The 23,522-nt window shown below is 47.5% G+C and overlaps 2 non-coding genes across 2 annotated transcripts; both read right to left on the bottom strand.

Annotated features, from left to right (window-relative positions):
- Window positions 1-600: 600 nt before the first annotated feature.
- Window positions 601-672, bottom strand: TRNAP-UGG (transfer RNA proline (anticodon UGG)). Its single transcript has one exon. It is a non-coding gene; the product is annotated as a tRNA-Pro (tRNA).
- A 604-nt stretch (window positions 673-1,276) lies between these two features.
- TRNAK-UUU (transfer RNA lysine (anticodon UUU)) lies at window positions 1,277-1,349 on the bottom strand. The gene has a single exon. It is a non-coding gene; the product is annotated as a tRNA-Lys (tRNA).
- Between the last annotated feature and the right edge of the window lie 22,173 nt (window positions 1,350-23,522).

Below are 23,522 nucleotides of genomic sequence, written 5' to 3'. Positions count from 1 at the left end.
ATTTGAATTGTAATCTATACAATGAAATTACTTAGTATATACCGTTCCATTTCATGGCCACAGCTCTTCCCAAAAAGGATGGTAATTTGTGGTTCCAACGATGCTGTTTCCGGTTAACGAGGGATATGTCTCAAACGAAAAGATATGTCCTCGATTTTAAGTAACAACCGTTTAGTCCATTACAAAGTGACGGGGGGCGCTCTCAGAGGATGCAGAACCCCCCACAAATCCCACCACTGGTCAGTCACTGACATGATACTGGCCCCGGAATGACTGCACAGAAGAGGTCTATTAAGGGTATTCTTAGCCCGCCCCTGATAACATCCACGAGAACACAGATCACTGCAGAGTGAGCAGCTCTCAGCGCCAAGAAGACGACTCTCAGCGCTGATTTCACGGCGGCTCGTTGGTCTAGGGGTATGATTCTCACTTAAGGTGCGAGAGGTCCCGGGTTCAAATCCCGGACAAGCCCCATTTTTTCTTCCTGGCACGTTTCTGTCAACATTTTCACTTTTTCCAATATAAACAATGGAAAAGCTTTTGTTATGTCATCCTGAAGTTTTTCAATTAATATTATTAAAAACACAAGAATTAAAAAAAGGGCTCGTCCGGGATTTGAACCCGGGACCTCTCGCACCCAAAGCGAGAATCATACCCCTAGACCAACGAGCCGCTTGAGGCTCTTTGTGCGCAGGGGCTCTTGTATTGCTTGATATGTAGTGTGTTGTGTGTCCATATCAGTTGTGCGCTCATCATCGGAATGGTAAAATAAGGAGACTGTTTTAAGGGAAGACGGTGTAAGACACACACAGTGACATCATCCAGAAGATTTCCACCTTCATTTATTTCAAACTATTCAGTGCAAGAACATAATAAATTAAGGAAATGCATATCATGCACGGGGCGTTTGTAAATGATTAATACAATGTACACAGTGATTTCGTTATATGTATTGGATACAAGCAGATGCATCTGCTACAGACCAGAGATGTCAGAGAGCAGTGATTTAATGTTATAATACTCCCGAGACAATAACCCCAATTCAGGTTCTGATTTGTCTGCACAGCAAAGCATTTACCTGTATTCACAGAAACCGATGCACCGCGCAAGCCAGCAGGTGGCGCCCCAGAGGCATGAACACCACGTGCCACATATTAGGGGATCCCAGACAAGTCTAAAAATAAAGAGTTTGCACTAATTGCTGCTGAGAGGAGCGAACGTGTAAAAGGAGAAAATACAAATAGCCCTATTTTTTTTAAAGCACAAAAGGAGAAACCGCCCGAACAGGGACTTGAACCCTGGACCCTCAGATTAAAAGTCTGATGCTCTACCGACTGAGCTATCCGGGCTCGTTAAGAAAGTATGCATAATGACATATAATATGACATCTCAAGGCCAGGGGACCACTCATAATTTCCAGGATTTTAGGCTCCATTCGGATTTTTCCCAAATCCTTCAGTTTCTGTGCACACAGGACACCGAGCTCTTTACTGACCCCCTCCCCCCGCTTCATGTTAGTGGATGTACCTCACAGGGTGTTTTTCTGCATGTTTACCCTGCTTTCTGCCTACAGACTGGAGTCAGCTCTTTGCATTTCGTCACATGTGCAGGGCTTCTTTCAACATTGTAGTGGCAAGTATGAAGGATGCGAGGGAGACAGATTTCATGTTAATATCTTTTATTCTTGGCACAAGAAATAAGGCCCACGAGCAGCCGGCCGGCCGCAACACCGCGCTTTGTTCGCGCCTCTGCCTTTCCGCCGCGCCGCCCCCTGACGTCACGACCGTCCTCGTTACAGATTGGTCGTGGCGTCATGAGGCGCCTAAACATAGAAGACAGACTAGTTCTGTCCCTCCGGCCTCGTGCGTTAACTCACGTACGACATCTCCCTTTTCAACAGAACAAGAAACTTAAGGAACTTCACCTCATAACAAAATCTTCGAACCTCTTGGGTGCTCGGATACGCCTAATTGGCCTGCTCGGGGTAACATACTGAAGTGAATTCGCCTTGACGGCGCACGCATCCTCTAGGCTTGACCCCATTACATTGTGACTGTCGCTCTCCACAGATTCGGGCCTGCAACCATTCTGTCCTGAAGCAGCCGTCAAGCCACGCCATGCCTTCTCGCATCGCTCCGCACTCCCCTGTCCACTTATTCCTGGCCTGGAAGGCATATTCACACATTCCTCCTCATCAATGACTACATCCCTGGCTTCGTGAGTTTGCCATTCGTCAACATCATCCGTGCCTTCGGCCCCATCCACACGGACATCTTTCATGATGATTTTCTCTTGCCCAGCCTTGAGCCTAACTATGTCGTCCTTGCTCCGCCATCCCGCTCCTTCCAGACAGACTGCCCCTCTTGTCACTCCTTGCACACGCACCGGGGATTGAAACACAGACTCCCCCTTCATCACCCTGTTGGGTTTCTTCGCCAATACCCAATCCCCTTGCGCTATATTTTTAGTTTTGGCTCTATTCACCATGTCAGCGTATCTCTTATTGTTTTCCTGTTTGGCCACTATTCTTGTTTTGACTCTCAATCTCTCATCAGATTCTGCCTCAATTTCCCGGTTCATGTCATACCACTTATTGAATTTGGGGGTAAGCTCACTCATGCATCTTCTCCCTCTCATCAAATAAAACGGAGTGTGTCCAGTAACCTCACTGGGCGTGTTATGGAAAGTGTTCACCTTGTCCGCCAGAAACGTTTTCACATTCATGTTGGAAGCGATCGCCTGTTGCACGCCCTCTTTGAGGAATCTATTCATACGCTCAACCTGCCCATTGCTCTTTGGGCTGTACAGCGGGGTTTTCTCCTGCTTAATCCCCAACCTGGACAGAAAATCCGTCATCCGCCTGGACACTAGCTGGGTGCCGTTGTCCGACACCATGATCTTCGGCTGTCCCTCAATCGCGAAAATTTTCGTCAATGCCTTGATCACTCGTTCAGTGGTAACTTCCCTGACGAACTTGTAGTGAATCCATTTGGAGAAGTAATCCGTAAGGACGATGAGATGTCTACACTCGTCAGGTAGCCTTGTAAATGGGCCCGCAAAATCAATGGCAATCTTGTTCCACGGGCCGGCAGGTATGTCCACCAGCTGCAGCTCCCCTTTTGTCGTCTTCCAGTGCTTGTCGGCCCTTAAGCACGGTCCACACCGATCAATGAATCTGCTGACATCGCTGCACATCCCTGGCCACCAGTAGTACTGCTTGAGGAGATTCTTTGTAGCGGTATTGCCCGGGTGGCCTTTATGGGCAATCCTGATTAGCTTGTCTCTTAAACTTTCCGGAGGTACAAACAGCTCGTGTCTCTTCACAAAGCCGCCTTCGATGGTGAGTTCGGGACTGATCTGTTGGAAACTTCTGAGTGCCCCGTGCAAGTTCCGGATAGGGGGCCAATGAGCCTTCATGTGGTCCATCACCCTCCGCATAGTCACGTCCTTCTCCTGAGCCGTCAACCATTCTTCCTCTGATATGGATCCCTCGCACATGGCTGTTGCGTCAACCATTGCCACAACGCACTCCGTGTCGTCCAGGGAATCATTCTCCTCATCCGGGATCGGTATGCGAGATAGGCAATCCGCCCTGCAGTTGAGGCCCCCTTTGATGTGTCTGACGGTGAAGTGATATTCTTGCAACTTAGACAGTAGACGTAGGAGCCTAGAGCTGGCTTTGCCATTGCCACGTCCTTCACCGTCCATCATGTATATCAAGGGTTTGTGGTCGGTGACTAATTCGAACTCCCTGCCCCACAAATAATTTCTCAGTTTCTCCACGGCCCAGACGCACGCGAGCGTCTCCCGCTCGATGGTGCTGTAGTGCTTCTCTGCTTCGCTCAATGACCGCGATATGAATGCAACAGTGTTCTCCTTCTTCCCTTGGAATTGGCAAAATACTGCACCGATTCCCTTGGCACTAGCGTCAACCGTGATTACATTCCGGAGGTCCTTGTTGTACGGTCGTAATACTGGGGCCGCGGCGATTGCCTGTTTGACGGATTCGAAGGCAGCGCTTTGTTCCTGTGTCCACGTATACTTTTCGTTCTTCCGTAGCAGTTTCCTTAGAGGCTCCACAGTGGTTGCGTATCCTTGCATGAACTTGGAATAGTATTCGCTGAGTCCCAGGAACGATCGCAAGGCGTCTTTGTCTCCTGGGCAAGGGGCATCTCGTATGGCCCTCACTAAATCATCATTCGGCGCGATGCCATTTGGGGTAAGCACGTGCCCTAAGTATTCTATCTTGTCTTTCATGAATTTGCACTTGTCTTTGGAGACTGTCATCCCACTTTTTTGTAGCACCTCCAACACTCTGCGCAGCAGTTCTAAGTGCCCCTTCTCGTTTTCCGTGTGTATCAGAATGTCGTCCTGAAATGCTTCAACCCCCTTCATATCGCAGAAGAGGAGGTCCATTAGCTTTTGAAAGACGCCCGAGGCCGATGCAAGGCCGAATGGAATACGGATGTACCTGTATGCTCCAAACGGGGTAATAAAGGTGATAAGTTCCTTGGATTCCTCCGTGAGACATACCTGGTGGTATGCAGACTTCAGGTCTATCAGGGTGAAAAACTTCGATCCTGCTGTGGCCGACAATATCTCCTGAATGTTGGGCAGTGGATGGCAGTTCACCAGGATATTTCTGTTCAGTGATCGCAGGTCTACACACAACCGAATATCCCCTGTCCTCTTCTTCTTGGACACCACGATTGCGGACACCCATTCTGATGCACCTGCTTCCTCTATTACTCCTTCCCTTTTCAGCTTATCAAGAACAGCCTTAAGCTCCCCCCTTACTGAAAGAGGAATCGTTCTGACTTTGTGTTTTATTGGTAGGGCACCCTTTTTTAACCGTATAGCATGCACAAATCCTCTTACACACCCTACCTTGTTTTCAAAAACGGAGTCAAACATTTCGAGGACCTCCGCTAATCCATCATGTAAATCATCAGGCTGCACATAATTGACCCAGTCATCTCTCAGAACTATGGGATCTTCTGCCCCAGGGACTAGCATCACACCTAGCTTCGCCAGGTCCTTCCATCCCACAAGGCTCCTCCCATTTTCAGCCACATATATCTTTGTTCTCACAGTGCGCCCTCGAAAGGTGAGGGAGTCCCAGAAGTAACCTTTCATCACTATGTCGTGTTCCCCGAAGGCCTTTGGACTCACATCCGTCTCGTGCAGTCGTACATCTTGCCACTTCGAATCAAATGTCCTATCAGAGATCAGGGTAAGGGGGGAACCAGAATCAGCCGTAAATGGCAATTTTATCACACCAATCATGACGGAGCCAATGGGACCCTTCACTCTACCGTCCTCACCATCAATGGACAACACCATGTCCGCATCCGCATCAGTATCATTCTCGCTTACCGAGCTCACTTTCATGCCCGTAATATATTTTTTTGCTTTGCATACTGCCGCAAAGTGGCCCAACTTCCTGCATTTAGAACAGCTTTTGTGCACGGCAGGGCAGGCCCTGCTATCCGCTAAGTGATCTTTTGACCCACATCTATAACAGACGAGCTGCCTCCTGCCTCCCCCTCTATCACTCGCTGCCCTTTCTGAATTTCCGGGCACATGTTTACGGCTGTCCTGTACATAGAACACATTTGAAGCCTGACTAGTGTTCGCCAGTTCCTTGGAAGATACCATGGAGCGTTCCACTGCCTTTGCAATGGCAATTACGTCCTTCAGCGAAGGATTCCTGCATGAAAGCAAACGTTCCTGCACTTTCTTTGAATGGCAGTAGAACACCACCTGGTCTCTAATGTACGTATCAGTCATCACTGCAAATTCACAATCTTGAGCTAGAACACGTAGACATGCAATATACTCTTCGATAGTCTCTCCTTCCTCTTGTTTCCGCAGTGCGAATTTATGGCGCCCCACCATGATGTTGCACTCCTCTGCATACTGCAACTCAAGCCGCCGTACAGCCTCCTGGTACTCATTCAGCGGAGCTGTGGCTCCATGGGGATTCACATAGACCGGCAGGCTATCGAAGACCTCTTGTCCAGCCTTCCCCAACAGTCCGAATAACAAATACTTTTTCCGTTCGGGGCTATACCCCTGACCATCAATTGAGATAATATAGTTCTCAAATGCGCGCAGCCATCCTTTCCACTTCATGCATGGCTTACCAGGAGAGTCCAGGAAGAGAGGAGGCACGCAGATATGACCTGTCTGTGACATGGCCGGAAAGCGGGAGGCTACTGGGCTGCGCAGAACGGTAGGAGTCGTCAAAGTCAATCGTGTGGAGACCGCAGCATCAGCGCCTTAGGGGTTGCATGTAGTCCCCAGTGAAGAGATATCAGCGCTTTCCACTGGCCTCCCGAAACACCAGGTAAGGTGGGCTACACTCGTGGGCCTTGGTAGAAGCTGTGACCCTCGTCGCCATTTGTAGTGGCAAGTATGAAGGATGCGAGGGAGACAGATTTCATGTTAATATCTTTTATTCTTGCCACAAGAAATAAGGCCCACGAGCAGCCGGCTGGCCGCAACACCGCGCTTTGTTCGCGCCTCTGCCTTTCCGCCGCGCCGCCCCCTGACGTCACGGCCGTCCTCGTTACAGATTGGTCGTGGCGTCATGAGGCGCCTAAACATAGAAGACAGACTAGTTCTGTCCCTCCGGCCTCGTGCGTTAACTCACGTACGACAAACATTCATAGGAATGAGAGGCACGAACTTGAAGCGTAATTAACAAGTAGTTACATTTTTTTTGCAAACGGAGTGTCGTACGTGAGTTAACGCACGAGGCCGGAGGGACAGAACTAGTCTGTCTTCTATGTTTAGGCGCCTCATGACGCCACGACCAATCTGTAACGAGGACGGTCGTGACGTCAGGGGGCGGCGCGGCGGAGAGGCAGAGGCGCGAACAAAGCGCGGTGTTGCGGCCGGCCGGCTGCTCGTGGGCCTTATTTCTTGTGGCAAGAATAAAAGATATTAACATGAAATTTGTCTCCATCGCATCCTTCATACCTGCCACTACAAATGGCGACGAGGGTCACAGCTTCTACCAAGGCCCACGAGTGTAGCCCACCTTACCTGGTGTTTCGGGAGGCCAGTGGAAAGCGCTGATATCTCTTCACTGGGGACTACATGCAACCCCTAAGACGCTGATGCTGCGGTCTCCACACGATTGACTTTGACGACTCCTACCGTTCTGCGCAGCCCAGTAGCCTCCCGCTTTCCGGCCATGTCGCAGACAGGTCATATCTGCGTGCCTCCTCTCTTCCTGGACTCTCCTGGTAAGCCATGCATGAAGTGGAAAGGATGGCTGCGCGCATTTGAGAACTATATTATCTCAATTGATGGTCAGGGGTATAGCCCCGAACTGAAAAAGTCTTTGTTATTCGGACTGTTGGGGAAGGCTGGACAAGAGGTTTTCGATAGCCTGCCGGTATATGTGAATCCCCATGGAGCCACAGCTCCACTGAATGAGTACCAGGAGGCTGTACGGCGGCTTGAGTTGCAGTATGCAGAGGAGTGCAACATCATGGTGGGGCGCCATAAATTCGCACTGCGGAAACAAGAGGAAGGAGAGACTATCGAAGAGTATATTGCATGTCTACGTGTTCTAGCTCAAGATTGTGAATTTGCAGTGATGACTGATACGTACATTAGAGACCAGGTGGTGTTCTACTGCCATTCAAAGAAAGTGCAGGAACGTTTGCTTTCATGCAGGAATCCTTCGCTGAAGGACGTAATTGCCATTGCAAAGGCAGTGGAACGCTCCATGGTATCTTCCAAGGAACTGGCGAACACTAGTCAGGCTTCAAATGTGTTCTATGTACAGGACAGCCGTAAACATGTGCCCGGAAATTCAGAAAGGGCAGCGAGTGATAGAGGGGGAGGCAGGAGGCAGCTCGTCTGTTATAGATGTGGGTCAAAAGATCACTTAGCGGATGGCAGGGCCTGCCCTGCCGTGCGCAAAAGCTGTTCTAAATGCAGGAAGTTGGGCCACTTTGCGGCAGTATGCAAAGCAAAACAATATAATACGGGCATGAAAGTGAGCTCGGTAAGCGAGAATGATACTGATGCGGATGCGGACATGGTGTTGTCCATTGATGGTGAAGACGGTAGAGTGAAGGGTCCCATTGGCTCCGTCATGATTGGTGTGATAAAATTGCCATTTACGGCTGATTCTGGTTCCCCCCTTACCCTGATCTCTGATAGGACATTTGATTCGAAGTGGCAAGATGTACGACTGCACGAGACGGATGTGAGTCCAAAGGCCTTCGGGGAACACGACATAGTGATGAAAGGTTACTTCTGGGACTCCCTCACCTTTCGAGGGCACACTGTGAGAACAAAGATATATGTGGCTGAAAATGGGAGGAGCCTTGTGGGATGGAAGGACCTGGCGAAGCTAGGTGTGATGCTAGTCCCTGGGGCAGAAAATCCCATAGTTCTGAGAGATGACTGGGTCAATTATGTGCAGCCTGATGATTTACATGATGGATTAGCTGAGGTCCTCGAAATGTTTGACTCCGTTTTTGAAAACAAGGTAGGGTGTGTAAGAGGATTTGTGCATGCTATACGGTTAAAAAAGGGTGCCCTACCAATAAAACACAAAGTCAGAACGATTCCTCTTTCAGTAAGGGGGGAGCTTAAGGCTGTTCTCGATAAGCTGAAAAGGGAAGGAGTAATAGAGGAAGCAGGTGCATCAGAATGGGTGTCCGCAATCGTGGTGTCCAAGAAGAAGAGGACAGGGGACATTCGGTTGTGTGTAGACCTGCGGTCACTGAACAGAAATATCCTGGTGAACTGCCATCCACTGCCCAACATTCAGGAGATATTGTCGGCCACAGCAGGATCGAAGTTTTTCACCCTGATAGACCTGAAGTCTGCATACCACCAGGTATGTCTCACGGAGGAATCCAAGGAACTTACCACCTTTATTACCCCGTTTGGAGCATACAGGTACATCCGTCTTCCATTCGGCCTTGCATCGGCCTCAGGCGTCTTTCAAAAGCTAATGGACCACCTCTTCTGCGATATGAAGGGGGTTGAAGCATTTCAGGACGACATTCTGATACACACGGAAGACGAGAAGGGGCACTTAGAACTGCTGCGCAGAGTGTTGGAGGTGCTACAAAAAAGGGGGATGACAGTCTCCAAAGACAAGTGCAAATTCATGAAAGACAAGATAGAATACTTAGGGCACGTGCTTACCCCAAATGGCATCGCGCCGAAAGATGATTTAGTGAGGGCCATACGAGATGCCCCTTGCCCAGGAGACAAAGACGCCTTGCGATCGTTCCTGGGACTCAGCGAATACTATTCCAAGTTCATGCAAGGATATGCAACCACTGTGGAGCCTCTAAGGAAACTGCTACGGAAGAACGAAAAGTATACGTGGACACAGGAACAAAGCGCTGCCTTCGAATCCGTCAAACAGGCAATCGCCGCGGCCCCAGTATTACGACCGTACAACAAGGACCTCCGGAATGTAATCACGGTTGACGCTAGTGCCAAGGGAATCGGTGCAGTATTTTGCCAATTCCAAGGGAAGAAGGAGAACACTGTTGCATTCATATCGCGGTCATTGAGCGAAGCAGAGAAGCACTACAGCACCATCGAGCGGGAGACGCTCGCGTGCGTCTGGACCGTGGAGAAACTGAGAAATTATTTGTGGGGCAGGGAGTTCGAATTAGTCACCGACCACAAACCCTTGATATACATGATGGACGGTGAAGGACGTGGCAATGGCAAAGCCAGCTCTAGGCTCCTACGTCTACTGTCTAAGTTGCAAGAATATCACTTCACCGTCAGACACATCAAAGGGGGCCTCAACTGCAGGGCGGATTGCCTATCTCGCATACCGATCCCGGATGAGGAGAATGATTCCCTGGACGACACGGAGTGCGTTGTGGCAATGGTTGACGCAACAGCCATGTGCGAGGGATCCATATCAGAGGAAGAATGGTTGACGGCTCAGGAGAAGGACGGGACTATGCGGAGGGTGATGGACCACATGAAGGCTCATTGGCCCCCTATCCGGAACTTGCACGGGGCACTCAGAAGTTTCCAACAGATTAGTCCCGAACTCACCATCGAAGGCGGCTTTGTGAAGAGACACGAGCTGTTTGTACCTCCGGAAAGTTTAAGAGACAAGCTAATCAGGATTGCCCATAAAGGCCATCCGGGCAATACCGCTACAAAGAATCTCCTCAAGCAGTACTACTGGTGGCCAGGGATGTGCAGCGATGTCAGCAGATTCATTGATCGGTGTGGACCGTGCTTAAGGGCCGATAAGCACTGGAAGACGACAAAAGGAGAGTTGCAGCTGGTGGACATACCTGCCGGCCCGTGGAACAAGATTGCCATTGATTTTGCGGGCCCATTTACAAGGCTACCTGACGAGTGTAGACATCTCATCGTCCTTACGGATTACTTCTCTAAATGGATTCACTACAAGTTCGTCAGGGAAGTTACCACTGAACGAGTGATCAAGGCATTGACGAACATTTTCGCGATTGAGGGACAGCCGAAGATCATGGTGTCGGACAACGGCACCCAGCTAGTGTCCAGGCGGATGACGGATTTTCTGTCCAGGTTGGGGATTAAGCAGGAGAAAACCCCACTGTACAGCCCGAAGAGCAATGGGCAGGTTGAGCGTATGAATAGATTCCTCAAAGAGGGCGTGCAACAGGCGATCGCTTCCAACATGAATGTGAAAGCGTTTCTGGCGGGCAAAGTGAACACTTTCCATAACACGCCCAGTGAGGTTACTGGACACACTCCGTTTTATTTGATGAGAGGGAGAAGATGCATGAGTGAGCTTACCCCCAAATTCAATAAGTGGTATGACATGAACCGGGAAATTGAGGCAGAATCTGATGAGAGATTGAGAGTCAAAGCAAGAATAGTGGCCAAACAGGAAAACAATAAGAGGTACGCTGACATGGTGAATAGAGCCAAAACTAAAAATATAGCGCAAGGGGATTGGGTATTGGTGAAGAAACCCAACAGGGTGATGAAGGGGGAGTCTGTGTTTCAAACCCCGGTGCGTGTGCAAGGAGTGACAAGAGGGGCAGTCTGTCTGGAAGGAGCGGGGTGGCGGAGCAAGGACGATATAGTTAGGCTCAAGGCTGGGCAAGAGAAAATCATCATGAAAGATGTCCGTGTGGATGGGGCCGAAGGCACGGATGATGTTGACGAGTGGCAAACTCACGAAGCCAGGGATGTAGTCATTGATGAGGAGGAAGGTGTGAATACGCCTTCCAGTCCAGGAATGAGTGGACAGGGGAGTGCGGAGCGATGCGAGAAGGCATGGCGTGGCTTGACGGCTGCCTCAGGACAGAATGGTTGCAGGCCCGAATCTGTGGAGAGCGACAGTCACAATGTAATGGGGTCAAGCCTAGAGGATGCGTGCGCCGTCAAGGCGAATTCACTTCAGTATGTTACTCCGAGCAGGCCAATTAGACGTATCCGAGCACCCAAGAGGTTCAAAGATTTTGTTATGAGGTGAAGTTCCTTAAGTTTCTTGTTCTGTTGAAAAGGGAGATGTCGTACGTGAGTTAACGCACGAGGCCGGAGGGACAGAACTAGTCTGTCTTCTATGTTTAGGCGCCTCATGACGCCACGACCAATCTGTAACGAGGACGGTCGTGACGTCAGGGGGCGGCGCGGCGGAGAGGCAGAGGCGCGAACAAAGCGCGGTGTTGCGGCCGGCCGGCTGCTCGTGGGCCTTATTTCTTGTGGCAAGAATAAAAGATATTAACATGAAATTTGTCTCCATCGCATCCTTCATACCTGCCACTACACGGAGGTGGCTTCTTCTTTTCCGTCTTTACAATTAGTGGATTAAGTGACATGAATGATGAAAAAAAAAGCACTCAGCTGTGTGGTCAGGGCTCAGGCAGAATGAATTTTTTTCTAGTTTACGCGTCAAGAATTTTCAATTCTATTAAGGACACGGAGGCGAGGATTATGCTTTCTCTTTCTTTACTGGAAATTCACAGCAGCCAATTAAAATACAATAAACAAAAAACTTAGGGGGTCATTCTGACCCTGGCGGGTCACGAATGACGGAAGCACCGCCAACAGGCTGGCGGTGCTTCAAATGCCATTCTGACCGCGGCTGTAAAGCTGCGGTCGGCCCGCCGGGTCCGGCGGTTTTCCGCCGTTTTTGCCCCGGCTGGGAGAATCCGCCAGGGCAGCGCTGCAAGCAGCGCTGCCCTGGGGATTCTGACCCCCGTACCGCCAGCCTGTTTCTGGCGGTTTTCACCGCCAGGAAGAGGCTGGCGGTAAGGGGTGTCCTGGGGCCCGTGGGGGCCCCTGCACTGCCCATGCCACTGGCATGGGCAGTGCAGGGGCCCCCTAACAGGGCCCCGGCCAGCTTTTCACTGTCTGCCTAGCAGACAGTGAAAAGCGTGATGGGTGCAACTGCACCCGTCGCACGGCCGCAACACCGCCGGCTCCATTCGGAGCCGGCTCCTGTGTTGCGGCCCTCATTCCCGCTGGGCCGGCGGGCGCTAACTTGGTTAGCGCCCGCCGGGCCAGCGGGAATGTCAGAATGGGGGCCGCGGAATTTTGGCCGCATGGCGGCCAAATGGCGGTTTCCACCTGGCGGCCGGCGGTAGCCGCCCGCCAATGTTGAAATGACCCCCTTAATCTCTCAAGATGCTCTAGTCTTTATATCACGTGCACCAATCACAGTATGTGACCTTAGTCCTTATAATCCATAACCCCAAACGTTATATCCTCTTTCTTTGACCAAAACATGAACTTTAACTCCATTCCAACGACCTCTTCTGTAATGGATGATACGGAACCTCATCCTGGAGCGGAACGTCCAACGCAGAATAAACCAGGTAGAACTTCAAGCCAACTTTCTACTCAAGGAAATGAGTGGATCTTTAACATATCGAAACCAGGCTGAAATCCATCAAGAATTCTTCTGATCCGATCCTGGAAGAAGCAGTAAATACAGGCCGGTAATATCTCAAAGTGATGGAATAAAATAACAATCACAAAATATATTATCATTTCAATTACCAATATAACACACTGGGAGGGTATAAATGAAAAGAGTTCAAAACATATAAATATAAATACCATTATTCATTATAGGGTGGGATAATCCTCGCCTCCGTGTCCTTAATAGAATTGAAAATTCTTGACGCATAAGCTAGAAGATTTTTCATTCTATATCAGGACCGGAGGCTCGGATTATGCTAGTTCAAAGCTGACCCATAACAACAGAGGCCACATCTAGTACAGGTTTAAAATAAAACTTACGAAAAGTATCCTCAGACGACCAGTCTGCTTATTTCATAATGTCCTCTAGACTAGAACATAGAGCAAAAGATTTTGATGCCATGGCTCCTCTAACTGAATGAGCACCGAAATGACTAGTATCAATACCTGCTCATTCATAAGCCACCTTATCCATCTCGCAAGAGTGGCAGAGGATACTGGCTTAAATGGTTTCTGTAAAGCAATTAAAACTTGTCCATTCATGTTTTGCCTAAACTCTTCTGTAACCACTTCATAATCTTTAAGACACTGCACCACACATAATTTCGAATTATCTGGAAACCAGGGATAGGATACTGACCTGCAATTATTCTTAGTTCTCCTGGAAATATTAAAGGTTACACCTTCTGGAGAATAAATCCTACCCGATAAATCCAATGCTCTAACATCTGAAACCCTTTTGCAAGAGACTAAATATAGCAACATAGTTAACTTGGCTGAAAGCTGTTTACGGGATAAGTATTTATTACTGGGCCAAGAATCCCAAAATTTTAACACAATGTTTACATCCCAAAGAACCGAATATTTGGCTTGAGGAGGGTTCGAAAAACGAATACCCCTCAAAAGCTTACACACCAGAGGATGTTCACCTACCGGTTTACCGTCTATGTGTGTATGACCCGAGGAAATTGTTAATCTAAAATTATTAATTGTCCTATAGGCCAGACCAGAGGAAGCTAATTCAGCCAAAAAATTGATAATTAAATCAATACCTGACTCCAAGGGATTAATACCCCTTCCATTGCACCAACTATCCCATCTACGCCATGCAGAAGCATATCTCTTGTGGGTACTAGTAGCCCATGCCCGCTTGATATAGTTTTCAGCTTGTTGCGAAAGTCCTGGGGTTTTCCATCTTGACCTGAAACCTTCCATGCCATCAACGTTAGAGTCCCCGATACAATCAAGGGATGTTGAAGGCCCTCCGGACTCAACAACAGGTTCTGACGAGGAGGAATGAGCAATGGTAGAGCACACGCTAATTGCAGTGCAATAGGGAACCAAGGCTGAGACCTCCACAATGGAGTCACCAGGATCAGATCTGCCTTCTGCCTCCTCACTTGAGACAGGACTCTGGGTATCAAGAGAAAAGGAGGAAATGCATAACTCCGGACCGGGTGCCAATTCTGCAAAAAGGCATCCGTCGCTATAGCCTGTGGATCTGGTCTCCAACTGTAAAACTTCGGGAGCTGAGTGTTGAGGCGAGACGCAAATAGATCTATCTCGCAACAACCCCATTCCTGGACTATCTGTTGATAAATCATTGGATCTAGTCTCCAATCGCTGGGATCCGTCAGATATCTGGAGTTGCAGTCTGCTACTGTGTTCTGATACCCGGGAGATATTCCGCCATTACCACTAATCTGTGGCTCAGACAGTAATGCCAAAATTCCTTGGCTATCTCTGCAAGAACTCTGGATTTCGTACCTCCCAACCTGTTGACATAACATACTGCCGAAATATTGTCCATTCTCAGAAGAATGCAGCAGTCTGTCTTGATCGGGGATAAACTCTTTATGCAAAGGACCCCGCCAGAAGTTCTAAGCAATTGATGTGAAGATTCTGTTCCCCCCTTGACCAACGTCCCCCTGCCACTACCGAGCCGCAGCGAGCTCCCCAACCCCACTGGCTGGAGTCTGATTCTATGACAACTTCTGGGTGAGACCCGAAGATGGCCCTGCCATTCCATGCTTCCATGTGGTGAAGCCACCACTGAATCTCTTCCTTGACCTCAGGGGTCAGAGGAATCAGAGGCGAGTAACTCAATCCCTGTCTCAAGTACTGGATCTTCAGTCTCTGGAGGGCACGATAATGCAAGGGGGCCGGAAAGATTGCTTGAATGGATGAGGCTAATAGACCCACCAAGCGAGCAATGTTCCTTAGAGAGATTGTCGGGCAGAGCAAAGCCGCTCTCAACTCCCTCTTGATGTTGCAAATTTTTAACATCGGAAGAATCAATTGTGATCGAATGGAATCGATCTTGAAACCCAAAAACTCTATTGTTTGGGATGGTTTCAACAATGACTTCTGCGCATTGATAAGGAAACCTAAATCTTGTAACAGACTGGTTGTCCAATTCAAATGCGTCAGTAAGGTCAGAGAGTCTTGCACCATCAATAAGATGTAGTCCAGATATATTATAAGACGAACACCCTTTGTTCTCAACCATTCCACCATTGGTCTCCATAGTTTTGTGAAGCACCATGGGGCCGAGGACAGGCCGAACGGGAGAGCCGTAAACTCCATCCAATGACCCTTCCACTGAAATTGAAGGAATTTTCTGTGAGGGGTAAAAATCGGAATTGAGAGGTATGCACCCTTTAGGTCTAACCGTACCATCCAGTCTCCTTCTAAAAGGATGTCCCGCAACATGTGAATCCCTTCCATCTTGAAGTGTCTGTACACTATCCAAGAATTGAAGTCTTTTAAGTTCAACACCAGTCGATGACCACCTACCTTCTTGTCTACTACAAAGATGGGATTGCAGAACCCGGAAGGATGAGGGGTTGAAAAAATCACTGCTCCTTTGTCCACTAAAGCTTGTACTTCTAGATCTATAAAATTCTGATTTATTTGGGAAAAATGCATATTTACTGGAGGAGTTCGTTGGACCGGTGTGCTGATAAATTCTAGGTGGAAACCTGACACAGTCTGGATAACCCAAGGATCCCCAGAGATTTCTTTCCATTTGTCCACAAACAGTCTCACTCTTCCCCCAAGCATAACTTGAGAATGGTGAATAAGTCTTACCGGTAAAGGAGGAGTCTTGAATAGCTCCTTGCTGACCTCTGTGGTGTCCCCTGCGAAATCTGGATCTCCCTCCTCGGGGGCGAGAAGGGTAGAACGTGGTATCTGTTTGGTCTCCGGATCAGTTATCTCTACCTCTCGGGTAATAGTTTTTGGGACTTACAAATCCACCTCGGCCGGGCATTCGTCCGCCATAACGCCCAGCCCTGATAAAAAGGCCTCTTCTAAAAAGTTTTTTGAGGGACAACTGAGCCTTATCCAAGGTGGAAAAGGTAGAACAAAATTTGGCCAGTTCTTTAATAAAGGATGATCCAAAAAGGAGGCCTTCGGCTGCCGGTCCTGCTTCCGACGATGCTAAGTCGACTAATTTAGGGTCCATTCGCATAAGAATAGACTTTCTGCGCTCGGTGGAAATAGCACATTTGTGTTGCCCAACAGGCACACTGCTCTCTGAGCCCAGCCTAGTAGGACATTTGTGTCAACAGGGATGTCCGATTCCTTGGAAGCGACAGCCAAATCTAAGATCTTAGTTAGCGGACCTGACATATCAAGTAATTTATCCTGACAGAGGCGCCACGATCTGTCCAAACCTTCTTTGGGATCTTTTGCATATTTTTTCAAAAAGGTAATCATAGTTGGGTCAATTTCTGGCGTGTCCGCCACATTATTGTCCAAATCAGGTCTAGGACATTCCGCCTTGAGTCGGGAACGCACCTCCTTGTCGAAACTTTTTCTTATATTTGCGTGAACATATTGAGCAACCTCTGAGGAAGGCATCCAATTAGAGGACCTAGGGTGCATAATCTCGGAAGGATCAAAGTCTAAAAACTGGAGGGAAGAAGGTTGTTTTTTAGATTTTTTACTGGGGGCTGGTTCTGCTAAATCATCCGAATCAGGATCATCAGGATCCTCAGAAGAGGAAGAATCCTTATGAGTGCTATAATTATGCTCTGCACTCCTTTTCTTACGTAGTTTCTCAAACATATCTGCATGTAATTGTCCAGAAGGGACATCCCTTGTCACGTTCTTAGATTTATACTTGGACTTTGACGGTATTGGAGGAGTAGCCTCTTCAACGAGGGGGGATGCATTGCCAGCCATCCAGCCCTGAGATTGGGCGTATTCTAATAATTGCCCCGAGAATGGGCCAAGAGCTCTCTCCAGAGCATCATTAACTGACTGTTGCACTCTGGAGTCTAGAGCTTCAAACAAATTCACCTCCAATTGGTTATCAGTATCATCAGGGTAGTACCCTGCCTCTTGGTCACTCCACTAAACCATGTATATTATTAATAATGTCAGCACAGTCAGAAAATATAAAGGGGGAGTGAAAAAAACCCTACAGGCACTATAAAGTGTATATAAATATATATATAAAAATATATGCACAAGCATAAAAAACCAATATATAAATATATATTAATATACAAACAAATATGGATGTGGAGGAAGCTGCCTGTAATGATCACTCTAGGCAAAGCCTTATATAAATTTTACAACCCAGCAAGGATTTAAGCTGGGCGTCAGGGAGGTGCTGAAAGTCTGCCTCTGAAAAATGCCAACTCTGATGCCTCGCGCGCTGCTCAAACATGAACCGATCTCCTTGAAAGTCAGAAGGAAAGGAGATCGGCTCGTGCAGACCGCGCGCGCATGGCAACCTCCGTTGCCAGAGAAAACAGACTACGCGTTCGGCGCGTAGCACACTCCCGCTTCTCTCCACAGAGTCGGGGCTGTGAAATACGCCCTGTCGGAACTCGGCGAGACGCCGAAATAACACCAAAACAGTCTAGAAGGCGAGCGGAATCGCGTCGCCTATACAGTTTTTACAATCAACAATTATACATTGAAAAAGCATACAGAATACGACAACAAGAGATAAATGTTACTTATCTGCTGCGAAGCAGCAAAGAAAGAGGATATGAAGTTTGGGGTTATGGATTATAAGGACTAAGGTCACATACTGTGATTGGTGCACGTGATATAAAGACTAGAGCATCTTGGAAGATGAAGTTTTTTGTTTATTGTATTTTAATTGGCTGCTGTGAATTTCCAGTAAAGAAAGAGAAAGCATAATCCAAGCCTCCGGTCCTGATATAGAATTCTTTGTCAGGACCGGAGGCTTGGGATTATGCTTCTCTCTCTTTATTGCAAGACAAACAGCAGCCAATCAAAACTTCAATAACAAAAAACTACATTTCCCATGAACCCAGGAAGTCCAATGTCGACCAATCACAGGGCTGACCCCTGTATATCAGTCTCCTTTAACACAGTCCTTCCTCTTTCTTTGCTGCTGCAGCCCACAGATAAGTCATTTTCTTATATTGTCAAAAGTAATCTTAAATAATGCTAACAGTAGAGTGTATACTTTATATTCACAGAATGGAGAGGGAGCGTGCTCTACACGCATTGAGGTGCTCATTTCCCTAATTAGCCGCATTTTCGATTGCTTCTTCGTGATTGCTTATTTACGGCTTTTTGTTTTTGTAACCCCATTGTAATCCTGGGTGGTTACTTGGATTATCCACAGAAGGCGGGCTTTGCCCGCATTAAAGCTTAGGAGTCAAGTGGACTCCTAGACCGTGACGTGTCAAGAGGACTAGTCCTTTTTTTATGACAACAGCGCGCATGCGCTCTCCTCGGTCTCCCGATATCTAATGGGAGCGAGGAGAACACAGTGCGCGCTCGCAGAAACACGTCTATTTTTAGCATTTTGTCTCACGCTTCATTCATTTCTGAGCCCTAGAACGCTCGACGGGGTGCTTAAACGAATCAAGGCATTGCCTTAGGGAAATGGCAGGGGCTCCCTCCACATTTAATGATAGCTGTGATATGTATATCAAACCTTGTACAACATCTCCTTGCTGGGGCTCCCCCCCCCATTTGAACGCCTTCATACATCCCCATTTAATCATGGCGTACTACGCTGAGTAGGATAAATACTATCAGGATCAACCTGAAGCAAATGATGAACACCATATGGAGGAAAGATTAGTGGACGCTCTGGGCTATCATGTCCAGGACTCCGTGAATCAGGCTCTTATTAACGCATTAAAACCCTTTACTCAGCCCCTTATGCGTTTTGGTCAGCGTGATTGGAGAGGACGCTCTTGTTGCAGCAGATATGCTAATATGAGAATATTCTAATGATTTGTGTATACATACTAATGAAAAAAAACTATATTGAAAACTAATAAATGAAAAAAACGTGTAATGTGCAAAATGTGCCACGGGGAGTGGTCACAATCTGTGTTAACAGTACTAAATAATGTGAAATGTTTACATTTTTGTATTAATATACCATAATTGACGATATAATCTATGTTTGTAATGCCTCATGTTCTTAACTTAGCTAGAGGCCTGGTTGGCGATGGGCCTTGCTTGTTTAAACGTGGAGACGCGATGAGCTGCAGAGGACTAGAACTGGAGAAAAGGAACTTGAACTGTACAGAGTTCAGCGACAAGCTCTGCTAGAGAAATCTGCAAACTCACCAGCGGACAGGAGACGATCAGAACAAATTGATACAATTATGTTTTAGGCTAAATGTACTTTCCCAGGACTTGAACAATGGAGCTACTGACTAAGAGCTGGGGGCAACAATTTTGTTACCTGAAGAACCGGACGATGTTCTCATCGACAGAAGAACCAATCATGTTAATGGAACTTGACTCTCAAAATAACGTAGTCAAGTGGTAAACAAAAATTATAGGTTAGAGTCACAACCCTTGATAAGGTTGACCAATTGGAAAATTGTGGGACGGACTGAGAGACCCTAATAAAAGCCATGACATGAGTGGAAAAATCAGAACGGAGAGGTAAAAGTTGATGACGTCAGGAGACGCTGTCCGAAGTGCTGAAACTTGGGCTTGCTTCCTGTGAGCCTGAGCCTTGCTGATGACTGATGACCTGGAGACGAAGACTGACTCGTTGCTGATCTATCTTGGATAGGTAGCTATAACTTGACTGACTAATGGATGCTTTTTCTTTCTAGGTGCCAACTGCGCTGTTTAAAATGTCTTTCTCTTTTAGTTAGATTTTTCCAAATTAATGATTTTTGACAAAATTGTTTTTGCATGAAAACCCACATGCTGATGCTAATTGGAGATAGGTAGGCTGACAGGGGTGACTAATGGTGACTTTGACTGACTGACTTATATTGCTGAATTATTCAATCGCTCATGAATTGCTATGCTTCGTTTAAAGTTGGTTGCATATTAATAAAATCTTGAAAATGTATTGCTCACGTTGCTTATAAAGGTTTGGTAATCATGGTTCGAGTTGAATAAAAGGTTATTGATTAGAATTGTATCTAATAGGGAATAAAACGAACTAACTTTCATATCAGTGATTTTTTTTATTAGACTGGTTTATGGGATTGCATGTTGACTAGAATACTTGTTGTGGATATATCTTACTCACTATACTTGACTAGAATACCCTATGCGATCCAAAAGATTCATCGACCTATACGCGTCCCCTTGTAAGTTTACTTACTAAGGACAAGGCGCCCTAGCAGTTTTTGGTAGCAGAGGATGGTTAGTTTCCTTAGGGAACTAGTTAAGTGGTGAATAAAGGTTATGGTGGTAGTTTAAATTTGAGTATAGTTGTTTTGATTTTATGAGGTTTGAATTTTGTTTTTTCTAAAATGTCAATGGTAGCAGGGATGATGTCCCCTTAAGCCCAAAAATGACTTTCCCAGATCCTGGATCCTGTAGGTAAGGTTGAGTATGTTCCCGGCGTGTTTTGAAATAGTATGAGAGTAGTAGAATTGTGCTTGCCTGAGCTTTAGCAGACCGCAGGTGAATTATGATGTATGTGTGGTAAAGAGTAGGGAGTTTGCGTACTCCAGTTTAGGGTTAGTAGGAGTGCGCATACTCCAAAGGGTGTGAGAGTAGGGAAGTCGTCGAACTTCATTTGTGTGTGACGCTTTGTGCTCAAATATTGTCAACATGGTTGTTGGTGATGTACGGACCCTGCGTGGTCTAAAACTCTGGAGTATATTGACAAGTGTAGGAGACACTTGGGTATATGTTGTAATCTGTCTGGTTTAGTAGGTTGATCGGGCGTGGTCAACAAGTCTGAGTGAATGTTAGATGAATGAAAGAAACTTCGACTGAAATTGTGCGAGTCCTATGTGCACCAGGACAGACCCAAGGACCAGTTGAGAGTAAAAGTTTGCGGGTCGAATTTTACTTGCGGATGTGGGGGACTGAGAAAGAAGAATAGCTAAGGTCCCAGAGAGTGCCTTTTAGTGAAAATCTGTAAGGTCCCTGAAGCTAGTGTGTCACTTTCCTATAGTAAACCAGAGGATTTGTTTTAGTTATTATTTGGTGAAGACGCTCGCAACTTAATTGCATTAGTTGAATGAATTTGAGTTGAGGGAGGCGAAGCCACAAGACTTTGTCAGCCGCTGTGTGTTAGTGTGACGTCAGTGTGTGCTGCGGTGGGATAGGTCAGATACTGAGAAGAGTCGCGATCAGATTGGCAGCCGTCCGTACGAGGCAATTAGTTGAGAGAACGGGTGAAGGGAATCTTGGGAGTAAAAGTCATTTCATTTATTGAATCGTAATATACAAAACAGGCAAAATGAAGTTTTTCAAGGCATTTAGGACTGCGATGAAGGGTGAATCTTACATTAAGGCTTCAATGGGGGAACCAAACCCCCCCCGGAGGATAGTCCAGCACATCTCGTAATGACAGAGAAGGGCATAGCTTCGTGTCTTTGGTTAAAGCAATGGAGTGCATTGACTAAAAATCAAGGAACCTTAGCGTTTCCAGAGCATGGAACGTTTAATTTGAGGATTCTGGATCAGTTCCGATTATCATTGTATGACATGAGACCGCTGCCGAGACCAGCACAGTTTGAGGCTTTAGCAGTTTGGGAGCTAGTGGCCAGACAGCAGCACGAGCTGAAAACTAGCAGAAGGATAAAGAAGATAGAAAAGTCACTAGCCGAAGCTAGGTGGGATTGGGAACAAAAGAGATGGAAAATGGCAACCATGAAGGAGATTTAGATGTTCCTTGCAATCACAGAAGGCGATGATTCAGACAAAGGGGATGATAGCAAGGAAAGGGAGAGTGAGGAAAAGAAGAAAAGAAAAAAGTCTTATGTAGACGATGGTGATTCTGATGTTGAGGATTATATCACACAGTTACTGAGAGATCGACCTCCACCTATGATGACTTATGCAGGGGGTCCAAGGACTAGTGCTACAGCCCCTCCTGCTACTCCTGGGACATCCCAGGGAGCCGCGGGCGCTCTACAAGCAGAGATAGGTGTGATGCTATTAATTGTGTTTGACTAATGACTTTGTCTTTCACCACTGCTCATATTAGTTGCTCAATGTTCACCAGTAGCACATTATGGGGGTCATTACAACCCTGGCAGACGGTGTTAAAGGTGCGGTAATACCGCAAACAGGCCGGCGGACAAAAAAAGGGAATCATGACCGTGGCAGAAACCGCCAACATAGACAGCCACTTTAACACTCCGTCCGCCACGGCGGTACAGACAAGCATCACGGCGGTCACCGCCAACAGACAGGCGTGAGACAATGTACCGCCCACAGTATCACAACCCGCCAATCCGCCACCTTTTGCGGGGCGGATTCACCGTGGATAAAAACACAGCGGAAATAGCTTTTGCAATGGGAAAACGCTCACCTTCTTCACATCCCACGAGGAAGGAGGACACCATGGAGCCAGAATTACAAATCCTACCTGCCCTTGTCTTCCTGCTCATTTACGAACAACAGCAACGGCGGCGCCGAAGACAATGGTGAGTACTGCACCTACGACAAAGGGGAGGGGGGAGGCAAAAGTCAGGGGGACACTCACGCAACACCCCCACCCCCACCCTCACCCTCGCACATTACAACACACACACCAATGCATTTCCAAAATCACAGGAACAACCCATAACCCCCCGGAAGAATGCAAAGACCAAAGGAAATCAGTTAAAAAATTGTAATGTATCAAAATACAGTTACCAAATATATTTAGATATATATACACATTCCAGCTGTTATACATTACGAGAAGTAGTGCAGGTATGCACATATCAATGTCCGTGCACCTCTGGGCCAAAAATGCATGGGCGAGGCCCACATTAGATACCTGTCCACAAACAGAGAGAACACTGCTGGGGCATCAGATAGAAATACAACAGGCAGCTCAGGGGGAAGGGAAGGGGGGGCACCTCAGCCGGATGACAGTACCACGCCAGATCCATGACAGGGCTCCATGCCCACTGTTCCATCCTGGGGAGTGCAAAGCCACAGTCTCTCAAGTCTCTACAGTGGGTGGGTTGCCCACTGCCATATCCTGGGGAGTGCAAAGCCACAGTCTCTCAAGTCTCACAAGTGGGTGGGTTGCCCACTGTTCCATCCTGGGGAGTTCAAAGCCACAGTCTCTCAAGTCTCTACAGTGGGTGGGTTGCCCACTGTTACATCCTGGGGAGTGCAAAGCCACAGTCTCTCAAGTCTCACAAGTGGGTGGGTTGCCCACT

Source organism: Pleurodeles waltl, chromosome 4_2 (genome assembly GCF_031143425.1).
Source record: "Pleurodeles waltl isolate 20211129_DDA chromosome 4_2, aPleWal1.hap1.20221129, whole genome shotgun sequence".
NCBI classification, from domain to species: Eukaryota; Metazoa; Chordata; class Amphibia; order Caudata; family Salamandridae; genus Pleurodeles; species Pleurodeles waltl.
Note: the sequence above shows the minus strand (reverse complement) of the source record. Positions and strands in the feature narration are given on the sequence as shown.